General features: G+C 40.1%; 2 non-coding genes across 2 annotated transcripts; both read left to right on the forward strand.

The window, feature by feature from the left end:
* The first annotated feature begins 4,636 nt into the window (after positions 1 to 4,636).
* On the forward strand, positions 4,637 to 4,712 carry Trnaa-ggc. The gene has a single exon. It is a non-coding gene; the product is annotated as a tRNA-Ala (tRNA).
* A 2,509-nt stretch (positions 4,713 to 7,221) lies between these two features.
* On the forward strand, positions 7,222 to 7,294 carry Trnas-aga. Its single transcript has one exon. It is a non-coding gene; the product is annotated as a tRNA-Ser (tRNA).
* Positions 7,295 to 7,409: the final 115 nt, after the last annotated feature.

Below are 7,409 nucleotides of genomic sequence, written 5' to 3' on the forward strand. Positions count from 1 at the left end.
TCTTATATTTAATCTATGCCTATAGGTACTTCAAGTGCAGAAATTTCAATTGAAATGTTTCTAAAATATTACATTACGATACAAGTGCGGAAAAGTGGGAGTCCGAAACGAGTGGCGTTAAATTGAAACACTGCCGAAGGGAGTGTTTTAAATCGACACGAGTTACGAATTTCCTTTTCGCACGTGTATCGTACGACGTTATCAGTACATATGGCCATTTGAAGTTTCAACATAGGCACGTAAAGTACCACTTCTCGCACTAGTGCGGTAAAGTGACAATAGGGACAATTCTCGGAAAGAGTAACATGAGTCACGATTTTTCGGCATGTTCCAGCATTCACTATGCTAGTTCAAGTGGTAATCTATCTCTAAATAAGTGTTACATTCCCGACATACGCATAGATCCTTTCATTTGGAGCTGTAGTTCAAATAAACACTCAATGAAGTCGTGACTCACGTTACAATTACGTGATTTCACCCAATATCCTTTTCGCATATGATTGAAGCATGAAGCTAGGAACATACTACGCGGACGTCCGTCGTAAATCGACCGCGACCGCGACCGATCAGTCTGCACGGAACAAAACATCCAGCGAGCCAGATTTCGATCGGACGTCCATGCGCTCAAGGCCACGTCCACGTCCGTCGACCGATAGTTTGCACGGTTATGTGTATATTCATTGTCCAGATCCCCGTCCGCGGTCGATTTACGACGTCCGCGTAGTATGTTCCTAGCTTCAGGGTGCATATGATGTTTCGAAAACTAAATGTTACAATGAAAATTATGCATTTGGCAAACTTTTAGGACCATCTTTTGTATACCATAACTAATTATCTGTCATGCTAAGACACTGGTCTCACCAAAACAGAGTAAGCGATGAGCTAGCGCCAATAGAAAGGGACAAAAGATACTCCCGTGTAAATAAAAGGGACGGCGATGATAGAGCGAGTTATAGTTAGTCGCCGAGCGATGAACTGTAAATCGCTCTCTCTCTTTTATTTACACGGGAGTGACTATCTTTTGTCCCTTTCTATCGGCGCTAGCTCATCGCCGCTTTTGGTGGAACCAGTTCCTTGGATGCGAGAATGATAACATATAACCATACATTAAATATAAGAAGATCATACCATCCCATACATTAAAATGCGACCGCCTAAGAACGCGCATACACTACACCACACATAGATGGCGCCACAAAAAAAATGTCTTGTAGCTTTCGATTATACTTGTAGATGGCGTTAAGTGTCACTTTTGACATAGATTTATGGCTCGAAAGTGACACTTAACGCCAATCTACAAATAATCGATGGCAACAAGGCATCGTGGCGCCATCTATGTGTGGTGTAGTGTATGCTCGTTCTTAGGCGGTCGCATTTTAATGTACGGGATGGTATAATCTTTTCTTATATTTAATCTATGATATAACCAAATGAATAATTTTCTTTGTGACTGTCATTCCAATTGTAAATACAAATGTATTTATTATATATATTTATTCTCATATTCTGTCATTAAAAATATTCGGCCTCAAATATCTATTTAAGTGAAGTTTTAAGCCTTTTAAGTGGTCACATTTATTTTATCATGGTTTTATTTGTATAGTATTCAAAATGGTTATTTTTCCAACCTCAGAATTTTGTACAACTTTCGTTCATATCATAAACTGAAATAATAAAAACAAAATGGATTAAAAATATATTTTTCTTTGTACTATTTTTTACGAGTGACGTATAGAGTACGGAAATATCGCTCAACCGAAATCAAAATGAAATTAATAAATACATTTGTAAATATAAATTAGTATTAAAAGATAATTTAAATATTATGTATTGGTTTTATTGCTTTCCTTTCCGTTTCGTACAAAATTGACCAAGACAAGAATTCAGTATATTTGTGCTTCTTATACCTCTGCCACACTATGCCCCTCGCGCTGTCGCGATGTTGCCCTCTCCGGCCACACACTGCCCTACTCGATTATCGCACTACCGCAACTACTAGCACCCTTATTCATAAACGTACTCTAAAGTTATCAAGCCGATAAAGTTCGTTTGTCCCTTTCCGGCGTATATATATATATATATATGGCCTTAGCGTCTATTTCAGACGATTTATGGTGCAATGTCCGAAAGACATCGCTTTTGATGACTAAAGAGACCTATGCGAGAGCGACACATTTTGCCACACATCTGACAAGGAAAGCTTCCAACCGATTGCGACGTTCCGCTATGGTGTCTTCTTTCCCTTTTGTCAGCAAGTGCCGCAAACCAGGTCTCATCGACGAACTTGCGACCATCTCCAACGCACTTTCGCCACTCCGTCCGCTTCTCCGCAAGCTTCTCCCAGTTTTGGTAGTCGATTTTAAAGGCTGCCATGTCCCTCTTAGCGCAGTCTTTGAAGCGAAGCAATGGTCTCCCAACATCTCTTTTGGCATTCGCTACTTCGCCTAGAAGAACACGGCGTGGTAAACGGGAGGGTTCCATCCTGTGCACATGCCCCAGCCAACGCAGTCGCCTCTGTTCGAGAAGTGCGGAAGGACATGAAAGGCGCGGTAGTTTTTAACGGTAATTTGTCAGAACCGTTTGCTGTCTCCCGAGGCGTGCGACAGGGCTGCGTTTTGGCTCCTACCCTGTTTGGTATATACTTTTCGCTTATATTACATGCTGCTTTTAGCGATAACCAACAGGGTATCCATCTGCATACAAGGGCCGACGGAAAGTTGTACAACATATCCGGCGTATTGGTGTGGTAGAAAAGGACAAACGAACTTTATCGGCTTGATAACTTTAGAGTACGTTTATGAATAAGGGGGTAGGTTGTTACCGGCCCGACGACTCGCGCCAAAAAACCGACAAAATAGGGAGCGGCGTCCACACTATGCCTCTGCCTACTTCCCACGCCGCTCGACGAGTGTGTAGCAGAGGTATTAGGTATGTCCAAAAGGTCCTGATATTCATTTCTTAAAGTTATTTGTTTTACACACGCAAACACAATATAATACAAATACAAAAATATAAAAATTGTCCTTGCATAAATAAACTGAACTGAACTCGGCCACCAGTGGGCCTTGCCGTTTTATCTTTCGTGTATGATATGTACTTCAATTTATAATTTAATATCTGGGCGACCGAACTTCGCTCGGTTCTATTTTAATATGTCACGACTTTAGATAAAAAAAACTTATAAATACAAAAACAGAAACTTAATTTCTGGCCGGGATTCGAAACCCGTGACACCTACGATCTATCTGCGTACATTAGACCGACCTCGTACGACTGAGCTAAGCGGCGTCGATGCGCACGCGGCGAAATGAACGACCATATTTTACGTTTACTAACGCGAAAGAAAAACTCATGAAAACTCTTAAGATTCGCGTTTTCCGGGATCTAAGGCTACGCTAGATAAATTTTTCACCCCCGAAAAGCCCCACAACAAATTTCAGCGAAATCGTTTGAGCGGTTTCCGAGATCGTCGGTATATATAAATAAATAAATATACAAGAATTGCTCGTTTAAAAGTATAAGATATATAGTAGTGTGACTACTTGAAAGAAGAACAAATCAAAAAATATTCAATAAAATAATTTGATTTGTTCCCTAGTTGTACGAACTGAACTTTTTTTTTGTACAAGGGGGTAAAGTTGTGTAACCGCACGTGCCAATATTGATACCCGAGCAAGCAAAAGATTCCAATATTGAACCGCGAGCGTAGCGAGTGGATCAAAAAGTGGAGCCTTGAGTGTTGCGAGGGTTTCAAGGCACAAAGGTTAAACAAACTTTGCCACTGAGTGAGACACAAACTCTTTCACTACACCAACAGTACCTACACGAACAAAATACTAACTGACATAAATCCATCGATTTATTCAATATTTTATGATTCAAAATCATCATTTATAGGTAAATTCTACCAGTCAGCTTTAGGCACTGGTCCCACCGCGAGCTAGTAAGCTATGAGCTATCGGCTATAAAAACGAACAAAAGATAAGCACTCCCGTGCAAATAAAAGAGACACGGTAGTTACTCGCCCAGCGATGAACTCAATATCACCGTGTCTCTTTTATTTGCACGGGAGTGCTTATCTTTTAATAAATAAATAAAGGGGGACACCTTATACAGATCAGCCCAGTCCCAAACTAAGCAAAGCTTGTACTATTTTGTTCGTTGTTATGGCCGGTAGCTCATAGCTTACTAGCTCGCGGTGGGACCAGTGCCTTAAGATCTCAAGTAAAAATTTGTATGAAATTACTTTGCACTCTTGTAGATAAAATGCAATTTTACTATCTGTTTTTTTTTAATACTAAACAAACAAAACAAGGCATACGGTCCGCCTTATGGAAAGCGGTTACCGTAACCTATGGACGCCTGCAACTAAAGGGATGTCACGTGCGCGTTGCCAACCCATTTTTTGCTGTGTATACACAGCAAAACAGAGTGTACCAGTTTTTTTTTATCATGCAGAAACGTTTGCGACAAATTTAGTATGGGTTAGCACATTGTTACTGGCGAATTCTCAATGTAAATTGAGACTCCAGTGCCTGTTAAGATCTATTCTTACGGGTAGATGTTTGCTATAACGCCACCCTAAGGCGATTGAGAATTGAGGGAAGGCATGGATAAATTCGCACACATCCAGCAGGCCTCCGTGGCGCAGTTGGTAAGCGCGATGGCCCCGGCAAGGCCAAAGGTCGCAGGTTCGAGTCCTGCCGGAGGTGTAAATTTTTCCATTTTTATTTCCTTTAATTTAAAAAGAGTGTACCTGTATCAAGCTGGGTTCGGGTTGCCGACGACTCAAAGGACAAATAGACGAAACAAATTAGTTCCGTAGGTCCTTCTGTCACCAGCACACCGCGCCCGCGTTGAGCTCTGGCAGCCTTGCTCACCGGCAGGAACACAACACTATGAGTATCGTCTAGTGCTATTTGGCTGCGGTCTTCTGTAAGGCGGAGGTAAGGAGGCAGTTTGTAGGAGGTAGGGCATAGCGAATGATATTCCCCTTTGTGTGGTAGGGCACAGCACAGCGGATATCGTCTCGCTCGAATCTAGAGCAGAGCCCAACTGGGGTAGTACCTCCGCCTTACAGAAGACCGCAGCCAAATAGCACTAGACCCTACTCATAGTGTTGTGTTCCTGTCGGTGAGTAAGGCTGCCAAAGCTCAACGAGGGTGCGGTGTGCTGATGACGGGAGGACTTACAGAACTAACTTGTTCCGTTTATTGTCCTTTGAGTCGTCGGCAACCCAAACCCTCCTCAGAACTTGTACACTCCTTTTTGCTGTGTACTTAACACAGCAAAAGGGAATGTACAAGTTTCTAATGGGGTGGCAACGCGCATGTGACACTGTTTGAGTTGCAGGCGTCCATAGGTTACGGTGACCGCTTTACATCAGGCGGGCCGTATACTTGTTTGCCACTGACGTAGTATAAAAAAAAAAGGTAAGTATAGGGCCGGAATAAAACTCAGTTGGACAATTGTACTAGTTTAATTCTAATCTTATTTTTAATGACTAGCATCAGACCAACTACCTATTGTATATCATACCTACTTTTTCTATGAGTCATCATCTTCATCATCAATGGACGAACAATATCAATGTTAATAGCGTCGTTCACCGTTGTATCAACATCGTATTACCTGGCAGGCAATTATGGTCGCGCGATAAATGATAAAACATCTGGCCGTCCCTATCGCACTTACTAATAATGCGATAGGGAAGGCCTGATATTTTATCGTCTATCGCGCGACCATGCTACCCGTGCTGGCAATCAATTGTTTGTAATAAAATAACCGTCTCTGATTGGTCCATAACGCGATAGATAAAAAACACGTGTTTCAGATGCAGAAAAAATTGCCAGGTATCGCAAATTAGTCTAGAACTTGTATGAAGTTCTATTTTTTCAATTAACTAAAGGGAAGTGTAATGAAATATTATAGTTGACTAAGTGTCAAAAAGACCATTCAAAAACTATCTAACACTGAAAATTCAACACATGTAGTTTAGTTTAGTCTGTGGTGTCCTAATTGACAGATTAAAGTCGACGAGTACAAAAAGAATATTTGTTAGTTTGTACATAGATTAAATATAACAAGATCATACCATCCCATACATTAAAATCCGACCGCCTAAGACCGCGCTTACACTCCACCACACATAGATGGCGCCACAAAAAAAATGTCTTGTAGCTTTCGATTAGACTTGTAGATGGCGTTAAGTGTCACTTTTGACATAGATTTACGGCTCGGAATTGACACTTAATACCAATCTACAAATAATCGGTGGAAACAAGGCATTTTTTTGTGGCGCCATCTATGTGTGGTGGAGTGTAAGCGCGTTCGTAGGCGGTCGCATTTTAATGTATGGGATGGTATGATCTTGTTATATTTAATTTATGATTTCTACCAAAAGCAAGACATATATAATGATAATATATTACTTAAATTTTTAACTATATTTATGTTAAATATCGAAATAAGATGTCATATATTAAAGAAAAAGTTAAGGTTAAAGTTTAGAAAAAGTTTTTAATTTATATACAAGGTGCTCGCGAGGAACCCGCATAACTTGAACCACGCGTTTCTGAGGCCAAAAGAAAAATAAAAATGTTATATGAATTTTAAAATTTTTCGCGAAAAAAAAATTTTTTTTAACTTTTTTGGACGTATTTTCACATAAAAAGTAATTTTTATCCATAAAGTTGGCAATCAAAATGAGTTCCTTAATTTATTTTTCTAAAAACCAAATTTTTTGGAAGTTTTTCTTGTCACAATTTGACATCTATCAATGACTACTGTGAGATTATGCTCCACAATTGCGCATCAGCGCCGTTAAGAAGACCTTTTCTACTGAGTAACAATACGGAAATGTTTTTTTTTTTAATTGGCAATAACTCTGAAACTAGACGAAATCTAGAAAAGTTTATATGACATTTGAGTCTTAAAATGTGACCAAGAATATGCCGTTAAAGTTATATGGGTTCCTCGCGAGCACCTTGTATAGTAGTGAGACTACTTAAAAAACACAAATCAAAATATTTGTTAAAATAATGTGATTTGTTCCCATAGTTGCGTGTAGATGGCAGCACCAGTCTCTCTAGCTATATCGTAAACCTGTAAAGGTTTCGTATAGGAGGTGCAAGCACCTACTGCATGCCCTCAGAGTTGGTCAAAGACGCCTAGTGTTACAAAGATGACATATAGAAGAGAAATTTCGACGGCTTCCGCTGTGGCGAGGTGGCCTAGGGGTTCATGGCGTTAGCCCAGATTGCTAAAGACGCCGGTTCGAATCCGGCCTTCACCACTACCGGTGCTCGTCACTTTTTCTTTAATATATGACATCTTATTTCGATTTTTAATTTATATATAGTAGTGTGACTATTTTTTTTTTTTTTATGAATACTTTTGCTTATTAAATT

This window comes from Leguminivora glycinivorella, chromosome 25 (assembly GCF_023078275.1).
Source record: "Leguminivora glycinivorella isolate SPB_JAAS2020 chromosome 25, LegGlyc_1.1, whole genome shotgun sequence".
Lineage (NCBI taxonomy): Eukaryota > Metazoa > Arthropoda > Insecta > Lepidoptera > Tortricidae > Leguminivora > Leguminivora glycinivorella.